The sequence below is a fragment of the Petaurus breviceps genome, unplaced genomic scaffold, assembly GCF_028583685.1.
Source record: "Petaurus breviceps papuanus isolate PSGF00001 unplaced genomic scaffold, PetGlider_PUasm1.0 90842, whole genome shotgun sequence".
Taxonomy (NCBI): Eukaryota; Metazoa; Chordata; class Mammalia; order Diprotodontia; family Petauridae; genus Petaurus; species Petaurus breviceps.
In genome coordinates, this window is record NW_027187358.1 from 8,166,138 (window position 1) to 8,179,593 (window position 13,456).

The 13,456-nt window shown below is 40.5% G+C and overlaps 1 long non-coding RNA gene across 1 annotated transcript; it reads right to left on the reverse strand.

Moving 5' to 3' along the window:
- Nucleotides 1-973: 973 nt before the first annotated feature.
- On the reverse strand, nt 974-6,821 carry LOC138148924 (uncharacterized). The gene is made up of 3 exons (XR_011165205.1): nt 6,749-6,821; nt 2,242-2,399; nt 974-1,290 (listed from the first exon to the last, which is right to left on the reverse strand). It is a non-coding gene; the product is annotated as an uncharacterized lncRNA (long non-coding RNA).
- Nucleotides 6,822-13,456: the final 6,635 nt, after the last annotated feature.

Consider the following 13,456-nt stretch of genomic DNA (forward strand, 5'->3'; position numbering starts at 1 on the left):
GCAATTCTCAGAAATATATTATTTGTGTTTAGTTTCCCACAGCTATGCTCCTATGAGTGGGGAAAGGATTATAAACAAGAGTGTTTCCAAAGAATGTTTGACTCATCCTTCCCGCAGTACCATTCACTATTAGCAGTTAGGGGCTTGGAGGAATTCTGGACCTGGAATTCCTAGAACTCAAAATTCTATATGAATTAGAATTAAAGAGCACTAGCATTTCCCCTGGCCTTGGATGTCTGTCACTGGCAGGAGACTCTGGTTCTGGCCTCCGCTAGCCCATCCTGGAGCCAAGTCAGTGGACTCAGCAGCCCATCCTATGGTATGAAGTTGGAGGAAGGGAAGGAAGAAGAACACTATGGTATGGCCTTGGTGTGTAACCCAAATCAAAGCCATAACCCTAAGCCAGAACACTTCCCTTCTATCTCCCTAACATCGCTCACATCCAACCCCTCCTTCTGCCTGCTCACAGAACCAGTAGGTTACGTCTAGGTCAGGCTCTTATTACCTACTAGATTATTGCAATAGCCTCCTAGTCAATCTCCTTGACTCAGGTGTCTCCCCACTCCAATCTACAGCCCCCAACCACCATTCCACTGCCGAAGTGATTTTCCAATGGTGCCGATCTAACCATGTCTCTTCTCCATTCAATAAACTCCTGATGTCACTCCCTGTTGCCAAGTGGGCCTTCTTTCCATTCCTCATATGTAACACTCCTCTCCCTCTATTCCTTTGTATTGGTGATCCCTCGGGCCTAGAATGAACTCCATCCTCACTCCTACCTCTTGGAATTCCTAGTTTTCCAGGGCCTACCTCAACTATCACCTTCTTAATGAAGCCTTTCCCAGTCCCCCAGCTCCTAGAGTCTTCCTCTCAACATTTCTTTTATCTTATTCTCTATCTTGTTTTTCCCAACTAGATTTCAGGTTTAGAGGGAAGAGGTTATTTCAATTTTGTCTTTATTTCCCAAATGCTTAGCATAGTCTCTGACATGTAATTGGAACTTAAGTGTTTATTGATTAGCTGGACATGGTAGCACATGCCTGTCATCCCAGCTACCGGGGAGGCTGAGGTTAGCAGAGATCTTGAGCTCCAGAGTTCTGAGACTCAGAGGACTCTGTTCATCAGGTGTAATCACCAAGTGTGGCATCATTATAGTGAGCCCCGGAGAGTGGAAGTCCTCGGGTCACCTAAGGGGGAACTAACCAGCCCGGGCCAGTAATGGGGCTGGTCAAAGTGCCCACGCTGCTCAAGAGTGGAATCAGGCCTGTGAGTAACACCCATGCTTCCAACCTAGAGAGAAGAGGAGATTCAGACTTTAAAAATATGATTATCTTAAATGATCTTAGAAATATCATGATCTTAGAACAACACGGATAGACTTGGATGAAATAATGAAAAGCAAAATAAGCAGAACCAAGAGAACACTATCTACAGTCATGGTAATAGTGTTTTAAAAACACCTTTGAACAAGTAATTAAACAATTAATTTACTAAACAAGTAATAAAAAAAACAAGTAATTCTGACTAGCATAAATACTTAAATTAACTACAAAGGACATATGAAGGAAGATTCAATCCCTATTCAGAGAAAGAACTAATAAACAGAAGTACGTATAGAATGATTTTACATATATTTGTGTCTAAAGGTAGTCATCTCTAGCGCTTGGGGGGGAAACAAATTTACATGATAACTAAAAATAAAGGGAAGTTTTTAAAATTTTTACACTTGAATTTTTTTAATTAAAGGGATAGCAAGTTATACATAATAGATTTACAGTTTCATCTGCAATCATCTTTTTTAATAATACTATGTTATAGAAATTTTATCTTTTATTCCATAAATTAAAAATGAAATGAATAAAACAAGATATATATTAAATAAACAATACTTTTTGAGTAAGCAATTGATTGGTTGTAGATGTCTGGACACCAACCCCTGGCTCATCACAAGTAAGTGGGAAAGTCAGGAATGGAATGAGAAGAACAAACTGAAGTTAAAACACCAGAGAATTTGTTCAAGCGAGAGAAGTCTGGACCAGGATATGAGAAAATGAGCTACCTACTTAGATGGGGCTTTCACAGAATCTCAAAGTTGAAAGGGTGCTCAGGGACCATGTAGTTCAGCCCATACATGAAGAAATATCCTCTCTAAAACACTGAGAGGCAGTGTGATCCAGTGGACAGGGCACTAGACTTGCAGTCAGGAAGACCTGTGTTCCAATCCCACCCTCAGATACTTACTAGTTGTGTGATTCTGGATAAGACTTGCCCTATCTTGATCTCAGTTTCTTCATCTTTAGAATGTGGGGGTTGAACTCAGAAGCCCAAAGTACTCAAAGGTCCCTTTCAGTTCTACATTGGTGATTTCATGATACCCACAAGTGATCACTCAGACTCTTCTTTAAAAAAAAAAAGGAAAATTATTTGATGTTAGAAACACCATATAGCAAACATCTATTTTTTTCTGGATTAAACTTGTGATTTCATCAGTGAAGGAAACACTCAATGAGAAAACTCTCTTTACCAATACAGAGCAGTACCTGCTCTGTAACTTAATAAGTTTCAAGAGTTTCCTGGGACACTGAGAAGTAGCCATAATGTGTCAAAGGCTCAGTTTGAACCCAGGCTCTCTTTTTCTTATGATTAATTTATTTTTAGTTTTCAACATTCGCTTCCTTAAGATTTTGAGTTTTAAATTTTCTTCTCCTCCCCCTCCTCCCATCTCCCCAAGACAGAGTGCAATCTGATATAGGCTCTATTTATACATACATACGAAACATATTTTCACATTAGTCATGATGTAAAGAAAAATTAGAACTAATGGGAGGAACTACAAGAAGAAACAAAACAACAAAAGAAAAGGACAGAAAATAGTATATTTCCATCTGCATTCAGACTCCAAAGTTCTTTCTATAGATGTGGACAGCATTTTCCATTGTCAGTTTTTAGAGTTGTCTTAGAGCCTTGCATTGCTGAGAAGAGCTAAGTTCATCAAAGTCATTCAATGAATAATGTAGCTGTTACTGCGTATAATGTTCTCCTGGCTCTGCTCATTTCACTCAGCATCAGTTCATATAAGTCTTTCCAGGTTTTTCTGAAGTCTACCTGCTCATCATTTCTTACAGCACAATAGTATTCTATTACATGCACATACCACAACTTGTTCAGTCATTCCCCAATTGATGGATATCCCCTCAATTTCCAGTTGTTGGCCACCACAAAAATAGCACTCAGCCTCTGATTGAGCACACTCTAAAAAATAGCATGGTTTATTGGAAAGGGTGCTAGACTTGTTGTCAGAGGAACCCGTGTTCAAATCTCACCTCTGAAGATTGCTGTCTGTGTGACAGTCACTTGACCTGTCTGGCCCTCACCTTCCTCATGTGAAAAATGAAGAGATAGGACCAAATAGCCTCTAAGAAGCCTTTGAGCTCTACATCTATGATTCTATAACTTCCCAGGCCACCCACTTAACTTTTAGACAGCTCTAATTGTTAAGAAGTTTTTCCTTATTTCAGCCCTAGGTCAGATTCCTTGAAATTTTCCCCTACCATTTCTAATTCTGTCCTTAGAGGGCCAAGTAGAACACATCTTCAATTCATAAACATTTGTTAAGGCCTCTTTATCCCCCACAGGACCTTGAACACAGTAGCAAGTCTGAGGAAGAGATGAAGAGTTCCGTGTATGCCACATTAAGGCAGAGAGATCCAGGAGGCAACTGGAATTGCAGAGCTAGAGGTCCAAGATGGGTACCAAGATGTGGGAGCCTTCTGCACAGTGACCATCACTGAAGAACCAGAGAAAGTAAATGAGATCACTGAAAGAATGTAGAGAGAAAAGGGCCAAGAAGAGAACCTTGGGAAAGTCTGCATTTGGAGGAACAAAGAAGAAGGAGTCAACAAAGAAGACAAAGAAGAGAAATCTGAAGCATGAAGAGGAAAGTGCAGGATCATGGGAATCAAAGGAACAGAAGGTATGCAGAAGGAGGGGTAGTCCACTCTGATAAATACAACAGAGTAAAGTGGGTGAGACCTAAGAAGAGGACATTGGATTTAGTGATTCAAAGTTTTGTTGGTTTTTTTGCTTTTTGGAGGGCAGTTGGGGTTAAGTGACTTGCCCAAGGTCACATGGCTAGTTTTTTGTGTTAAGTGTCTGAGGCTGGATTTGAATTCAGGGTCCTCTGACTCCAGGGCTGGTGTGCCACCTAGCCACCATTCACTGTGCCACCTAGCCACCCCTTATTCAGAGGTTATTAATGACTTTAAAAGGACAGCCTCAATAAAGATGTGGAGATAGAATCCTGACAACCATGGATAGTGAAAAAATAGTTAGTGAGTTCAGACTAGAAGTCTGACAAGTAGAGAGACATGGAGGGAGATGGAGATGGGATGTAGGGTATATATGGTAGGGATGTTTTTTTAGGATGTAGGAAACCTGAACATGTTTTTAAACAGGTGGGGAGGAGACATCAGAGAGAGAAAGACTGAAGGTGATACAGCTATCGCCCTGCTCAGTAAATTCCATTGACTGATCAAATGACATAATATTCATAAAGCACTTTGTATGGTGCCTGTCACATAGTAGGACTTAATTAACAATTTTCTTCCTCCTTTCCTTTCTTCCCTCCCACCTTCTTTCCTTCCTTCCCTCCCTCCTTTCCCTCCTTTCTTTTTTCTTTCCTTCCTTCCTCCCTCTCTTCTTTCCCTCCCTCTTTCTTCCTCCTTCCTTCCTTCTTTCATTTCTTCATTCCATCCTTTATCCTTCTTTTCCTCCCTCCCTCCCTCTAGAATCAAATTTAATCTCCCCTGTCAGACATTTCAATCTCCCTTTCTACCTTACTCCTCCTTCACAGTCTGTGATATAACCACACTAGCCTCCCCACACAACATTCCATTTCCCATCTACGTACCTTTGCAGTGGTAGTTGGAATTCACAACTTCTTCACTGGTATCTCTTGGAATACCTGGTTTCCTTCAAGACTTAGCTCAGAAGCCCCCTCCTACATGAAGCCTCTCCTGGTCCCCACCCCCCATCTCACCCCTACTGGCTATTGTGCCCCCTTCCCAAACCATCTTGTATTCCTTTCTGTGTGTGTAGCTGTATCAACTGTACATACTCATATGTGCAATGTTTTCACCCTCATTAGATGGGAAGCTCAAGAGCAGGAACCATTTCACCTTTGTCTTTGAATCCCTAAAGTTGAGCACAGTATTTGCAACATAGGAAACACGAAAAAATGTTTGTTGATTGACTGGTTGGTAGTTGATGAGGCAAAGTCCTAGAGGAAGCAAGGGTCACTGGGCTCAAGAACACAAGTAGAATCGATTATACATCTGAGTCCTTTGCTTCCCTGTGGGTCTGAGTCAGGCCAATAACAGAACCAGACCTTGAACCCTAGACTTTTTTGACTCCCAGCTACCTGCTCTTTTTCAGGAAACCTTATTGCTCCTTCATTCATTCCCTTCCCTTATTAGAGGAGAAAACTAAAAAAGGACTTGAAATTTAACACGACCCCTAAATGTGCACATTTCCACCTTCAAGTCTTTATTCAATCTGCCCCATCTCTTTGAAGCTTATCTAAATCCTGCCCCAATCTTCAAAATCCAGTTTGTCCCACCTCCTTCATGTGGCCTTCTGGAAAATATCCTCATCTGTAAAAGGAGGGGGTTGGACTACATGGTTTTTTCCAACTTGAGATCTATGATACCAGAAGCCAATGACCTCCCCAGCCTACAATGACTCTGTCTGTCTTTTCTCTGTCTGACTGTCTGTCTCTCTCTCTCTCCGCCCCCCACCCACTGCCCCCCACCAGCACCCTCTGCTGGCTAGGAATCCCCCACTATGGCGATCTTTCAATCCTCCCACAGCCAGAAAAGAACAGGTGAATTTTACCTTTCTCTCTACTTATTAAAGATGGGGAAACTGAGGAATAGGGAAGTGTTTAACTCAAACTCATGCACATTTAACATAGTTATGCTAATTACTCTCTGTCTCTTCCTTCCCCAGTTCCCTGTAGCATCACTAATGATTCGATAATCCAGAAGACACCCCATTTTTAATTCTTCTCTGTTGTGAGGATTTTTTTATATAAGCAATGCTAATAAAATCTATACCCAGTGTGGAATCCCCCCCACCCCTTGCTCATCAGCTATTACCTGGCCTCAGGCAGCTCAAGTCTGTTTACATTACAAATAAAGGATAAAATATGCTCATTGCCAGCTCTCTGGCTCCTGGGGGATACTGGTTGGGAATGGCGCCAGCAAGACACCCCGCCTCCCTGTCCCCCCCAGCTGACTGCCCCCCCCCCCCCCCAACTGCCCCAGGCGTGGCTCCCTGCCTTTCTCTCCTTTGGACTTTAACAAACTGCTACAACTACCTCAGATCAATTCCTTAAATCACAGTTTAATTATTTAGAAGAGGAGAGCTTTGGCTCCTCAGCAACCCCCCCAGCTCCCCATGGACCCCCAGGAACCACCACTGAATCATTGTTTAATCCTTATTACTGCCGTGGGCCCCCTGGGGGCCCTGCCGTGTTGTTGAAACTTCATTTCAATATTTACCACTCAGATCACTTAAGGGCTGTCAGCTTTAATAAAATTTTATCAATTGGATACTTATATTATTCACGGCTTCATAAAAATAACAAGCCCTGCCTTGGCATTTCAATCATTCCTGGGCTAATTTCAGTGACTGCTCAGGGATTTCGTTTTTATTAACATTTATATAGGATGTGACTGATTTTGCTTACCAGATCCATATTGCATGAAGCAGCTGGCCCATGGTGCTCTGAGTTATCCCATGCATCTTGGCTCCAAGGGGATGATGTGGAGACACACCACGCAGAGGCCTGAACAGCTGGGCCCAGACAACAGGAGGCCTCTTCTTGTCTATGAGTCTGTGCCTGGGCCTACTTGGTAGAGTGACTTAAAGCCAACAGGCACACACTCTCCTGTCCCTCCACTTCCCTCAAATTTTGACAAACCACGAGGTTTGTCATCCAGGGATGGTAGAGACAGTGTCAATCGTTGTCATTCATTTCCTTAATGCCAGGGTAGTCTACTGTCCTGGATAGCTATCCAGGGTCCAGCAAAGTTGGGGAGCTTCCCAGGAGAGAGTCCTCTTTGGGTCCTTCTATGAAGGAAGTGACCCCAGAGTCTCAGTGTGAGCATCTTCTTAACCTGTGTTCTGGATAGATTTCAAGGGTTATGTGAACTTGGATGGTGGGGAAAATGCCATCTTATTTTTTCATTAATCTCTAACTAAAATCCTTCAATTGTTTTAAAACATGATTCTAAGAAGGGATCCATAGTGTTCATCAGATTGTAATAAGGGTCCATGACAGACAAAGAAAGGTTAAGAACCCCCAATCTACACAGGGAAGATCCATTCTGAATTCTTGGGAAGCCCAGAGAGCCCCATGGAATAGATTACATGGAAAATGTGAGCCACACTGGGCAAAATGGGGAAACTTGTAAATTTGGGTTGTTTTTGTTGTTTTAACTGACCACACATGCAAACTAGCAAATCTCCAATCGCTCTAGCAATTGCGAGATTTGCCAGCCTGGGACTTTGCTATTCACTCCAGCTTCCCAGAGGACCAGTTCAATTCCTGATCTAATCCAGGGGATCATAGTGCCAGGCCCTGGGTACCTCTCTCAAATCTTTAAGCATCTGAGTCTCTCAAGGTCAGGTGAGTCTCTCAAGGTCAGCTGAGCCAAGTAAAGATTAATATCCTTTTGTTTTCTGATGGCTTATCCTGAACCCCCAAACCACCCCAGGTCTGTGAGACTTAGTGGACCAAATTTCATCTGCCTTCTTCCCTTCTCCCCCCTGTTCCATGCTTTAAAATCGAGGGCTGCTTTCTCTAACATGTATACATAGCACTGTGGAAAGACTTTTCTATCTGGGGCCAGAGAACCAGGGTACAAATTATAATCCTGCTACTTAGTAACTGTGAAACCCTGGGCAATGTTGGTTTCCTCATCTGTAGACTTGATTAGAGAGACATATCCTAGATCATGGGATTCACAGATCATGGATTTCAAGGTATTGCAAAATTTGGATGAAAAAAGTTGCCGTTTTATATTATTAACCTCTAACTGAAATTTAACCTTTTCATCAATTATTTTAAGACATGATTTGGAGAATTATTCCAGAGATTTCACCAGGCTATTGCCAACAGGGTCCATTACATGCAAAAATGTATTGTCCTAGATGATCTGGTATTCTAGATAGTAAACACCCTTTCAGTCCTAAGGCCCTGAGTCCCTCTGCATTCCAAAGCTGAGCTCACTTAACAGAGGTTCAAGTTCTGAAATAGGTTGTAAAAATGCAGGTAATCAGAAGTGCATAAAAGAGATCTCAGCCTCACCCCTACCCAAAGGTCCAAATCTAGAAAGGGAAAGAAGAAAGAGAATGGAGTCTGCAAATTCTACTCCAATGAGCTTGAACTTCAATTGTTAACAAAATTTTAGAATTTATTATTAAAGGGATGATTCTTAAACATCTAGAAAAGAAATCAGTGATTAGAAAGAACCAGCATAGCTTCACCCAAAACAAGAAATGTCACTCTAAGTTCATTTTCTTCTGTTACAGGGGAACCTAAACAGTACATCTGTGTAGATGGAGCTTCCTTAAATTTTTACAAAGCATTTGCCACATCATTTCAAACTTTTGTGGAAAAGATGGAAAGACATGGGCTCAACTAGTAGGGTCAAACTAGACAGACACTAATCTATACATAAGGATCCCTACAGGTTGTATATTGACTTAGAAACCACATATTAACATTACATATGTTCCTTTATATTCTATTTATTTTGTTAAATACTTCCCAATTACATTTTAATCTGATTCAGACTGCACCCTCCCTCCATCCCATGTTGTAAATTGAACACTAAATCACCACCTCTAACACCCCCAGGAAAGAGCTTATACACATGATGTATAATTGTACAAGCCCATGACCACAAATTCACATAGACACCTCCACAAAGTCACAAAAAAACCCTTTCTCCCAATTAACTTCATTAATCATACAGCAAATCCCCTGAACTGATGGAAGAACTATATGGGATAAAGTAAGATTAAGGCTAATTGCTGTCTAGAGTAATCAGTTTCTCCATTATTCATGGGAGTTGGTAGTCAATGGAACATAGATAATTGAAACCCACAGAGAATTTCAACACAGCTCTCCTTTAAGCATTCTCTTCCTTTTTCTCTCTCCCTTCCTCCTTGGAGATTCCATCCACTCTCACAGCTCTATATGTAGAGAACTCTTAAACCCGCATCTCCAGGCTCAGTCTCTTCTCTGAGCTATAGACCTGCATTTCCAAATACTTGTTGGACTACCGAGATGTCCTGCCATCACCTCAAACTTGGCACGTGTAAAACAACTCATCCTTCCCACAAAACCCAGTCCTTGTTCTGATTCCTTTGTCTCTAATGATGACGTGTTCATTCCAGAATTCCATTTGGGCAGCTTGGAAACCTGAGTTTACTTTGACTCCTCCCTTTGTTTCATTCCCCACATGCCTTTAATTGCCAAGGCACTCTGTAATATTTTTCCTAACTTTTCCTTCTTTCCTATTCTTATTGCTACAGCCCAAGTTCAGGTCCTCTTTAGGGAAGTCTTGTAGTGACTTTCAGCCTGTGTATACCTCCCCTTCCATCTTACCAGGCAGCCCTGGGGAAAGTCATGGGCTCAGGGTTTGACAGAGGGATGACAAATAAATACTGCATTAATAAGCTGAAAAAAAATTAAAAGTAAAATTGGCTAAATGGAAAAGGAGGTACAGGTAGAGCCAAGATGGCAGAGTAGAGGTAGGAACTTGGCATGAGCTCCCACTCCAACCACCTCCAATACCTGTAAAATATGACTCTAAACAAATTTTAGAGCTACAGAACCCACAAAGTGAAAGAGAGAAACAAATCTCCTGCTGAAGGCAACCTGGTAGGCTGACAGGAATGATCTATCGCACCAAGCTGGGAGCCAAATGCAGTCCCACATGAGCTGTGCAGTCTGAGACCTGGAGTGGCCCTGACCAGTGGCACAGACTGGCCAAAGCAGCCTTCAGGAGAGTGAATCACCAGCAGCTGTGGCAGTTTCCAGACTTCTCAACCCAAAAACTCCAGAGAAAAGTAAAAGGTCAATGGGGAACTCTGCTAGAACCTGTTGAGAGAAGAGCATGGTCCAGCCCCTACCCCCAGGGTGAGGGGTGTCAGAGGCACCACAGCTGCAGCCACGTGGTTGCCTCCAAAGCTCCTGACCTGCAGATTGTAGGGGGAATCAAGCAACCATTCAAAGGGTAATCACTCTTGCTTTGACCTGCTTGGATCTGGATTGTGGTCTTAGGTGGTGGTCCTGGGGTGTAAGGCCAGTGTGCCAGAGATTGGGGTGTTTGTAGAGAGGGTTCCCTCCTCATAGCTCTGACAGCATTTGTGAAAACCCCAGTGATTTGGAACATAGCTCTCTCCAGTCTGGAAGCAGAGTCTACCATGGCAGAGAGCTCAAAAGTCAAATAATTGGCTGGCAAGATGAGCAAGCAGAAGAAGTGCAATCAGACCACAGAATCCTTTTTTGGGGACAAAAAGGTTCAAAACACAAAAACAGAAAAATTCAATGGAGTCAAAACTCCTGCATCAAAAGCTTCCAAGAAAAATATGAATTGGTTACAGGCCATGGAGGACCTCAAGAAGGATTTTGAAATCAAATAAGAAAAGTGGAAGAAAAATTGGGATGAAAAATGAGAATGATGCAAGAAAATCATGAAAAGCATGTCAACAGACTGCTAAAGGAAACCCAAAAAATGTTGAAGAAAATAACACCTTAAAAAATAGACTAACTGGGGTGGCTAGGTGGCACAGTGAATAGAGCACTGGCCCTGAAGTCAGGAGGACCTGAGTTCAAATCCAGCCTTAGAAACTTAACACTTACTAGCTGTGTGACCTTGAACAAGTCACTTAACCCTAACTGCCCTCCAAAAAGCAAAAAAATAAAATAAAAATAGACTAACTCAAATGGCAAACAAGGCCCAAAAAGCCAATGAGGAGAAGAATGCCTTAAAAAGCCAAATTGCCCAGATAGAAAAGGAATGTCAAAAACTCACTGAAGAAAATAATTCCTTCAAAATTAGACTGGAGCAAGTGGAAGTTAATGACTTTATGAGAAATCAAGATACTATAAAACAGAGGCAAACAAAATAAAAAATAGAAGGCAACATGAAATATCTCATTGAAAAAAAGCACTGACCTGGAAAATAGATCCAGGAGACATAATTTTAAAATCATTGGACTACCTCAAAGCCATAATCAAAAAAAAGAGCCTAGAAATCATCCTTCAAGAAAAACAAGCACAAAAGCTCATTAAAGAAAATCATTCCTTAAAAATTAGAATTGAGCAAATGGAAGCTAATGACTTTATGAGAAATCAAGAAATAATAAAACAAAACCAACAGAATGAAAAATAGAAGACAATGTGAAATATCTCATTGGAAAAACAATTGACCTAGAAAATAGATCCACGAAAGATAATTTGAAAATTATTGGATTAACTGAAAGCCACTATCAGAAAAAAGAGCCTAGACATCATCTTTCAAGAAATTATCAAGGAAAACTGTCCTGATATTCTAGAACAAGAGGTTAAAATAGAAATTGAAAGAACCCACTGATCACCTCATGAGAGAGATCCCAAAATGAAAACTCGTAAAAATATTATATTCAAATTCCAGAGTTCCCAAATCAAGGAGAAAATATTGTAAGCAGTCAGAAAGAAGCAATTCAAGTACAGTGGAGCCAGAGTCAGGATAACATAAGATTTGACAGGTTCTACATTAAAGGATTGTAGGCTTGGAATGTAATATTCCAGAGGGCAAAGGAGCTAGGATTACAACCAAAAATCACTTACCCAACAAAACTGAGTAAAATCATTCTGAGGGAAAATGGATATTCAATGAAATAGAAGACTTTCAAGCATGCTTGATGAAAAGACTAGAGGTGAATAGAAAATTTGACTTTCAAATACAAGACTCCAGAGAAACAGAAAAAGGTAAACAGGAAAGAGAAATCATAAGAGACTCAATAAGGTTAAACTGTTTATATTCCTACATGGGAAGATAGTATTTGTAACTCATAAGAACTTTCTTATTATTAGGGTAGTTAGAAGAGTATATATATAGACAGAGGGCATGGGTGTGGGTTGAATATTAAGGGATGCTATTTAAAAAATAAAATTAAAGGGTGAGACAGGAATATACTGGGAGAAAAAGAAAGGGAGAGGTAGAATGGGATAGATTATCTCACATAAAAGAGGCAAGAAAAAGCTTTTATAGTGGAGGTGAAGGGGGTTGGGGAGTGAGTAAACCTTCCTCTCATAAGAATTGGCTCAAAAAGGGAATAACATACACATTCATTTGGATATATAGAAATCTATTATACCCTACAGGAGAGTAGGAGGGGAAGGGAATAATGGAAGGAGGGGTTATAGAAGAAAGGGCAGATTGGGGGAGAGTGTAGTTAGAAGTAAAATACTCTTGAGGAAGGACAGGGTAAAAGGAAAGAGAGAATAAAATAAATGGGGGGAAGGATGGAGGGAAATATAGTTAGCAATACTAACTGAAAAAAATTTTGAAGCAAATTTCTCTGATAAAGACTTTGTTTCTCAAACATATAGATAACTGAGTGAAATTTATAAAAATAAGATCCATTCCCCAATTGATAAATGACTGAAAGATATGAACAATTTTCAAATGAAGTAATCAAAGCTATCTATAGCCTATCTATGAAAAAAAATGTTCTAACTCACTGTTGATTGGAGAATGCAAATTAAAACAATTCTGAGGTACTACTTCATACATATTAGATTGGCTAATAGGACAGAAAAGGAAAATGACAAATGTTGGAGGGGATGTGGGAAAAATTAAACTAATGCACTGTTGGTGGAGCTGTGAACTGATTCAACCATTTTGTAAAGTAATTTGGAACTATGCCCAAAGGGCTATAAAAACATACATACTCTCTGACCTAGCAATGCCACTACTAAGTCTATCCCAAAAGAGATAGAAAATAAAAAGAAAAGGACCTATATACACAAAAATATTTATAGAAGTTCTTTTTTGGTGTCAAAGAATTGGAAATTCAGGGGATGTTTATCAATTGGGAAATGACTGAACAAATTGTGGTATGTGGTTATGAAGGAATAGTATTGTCCTATAAGAAATAATGGGCAAGATACTCATAAAAATATGAAAAGACTTACATGGACTGATACAAAGTGAAATTTACTGTGTACAGAGAAACAGCAATATCATCAGATGATCAGCTGTGAATAACTTAGCTATTCTTAGCAAAACAATGGTCTAACACAACTCTAAAAGACTTATGATGAAAGATGCTATCCATACCAAAAGAAAGAAATGATGGAGTCTGAATACAGATTGAAGCATACTTTTTTTCTTTA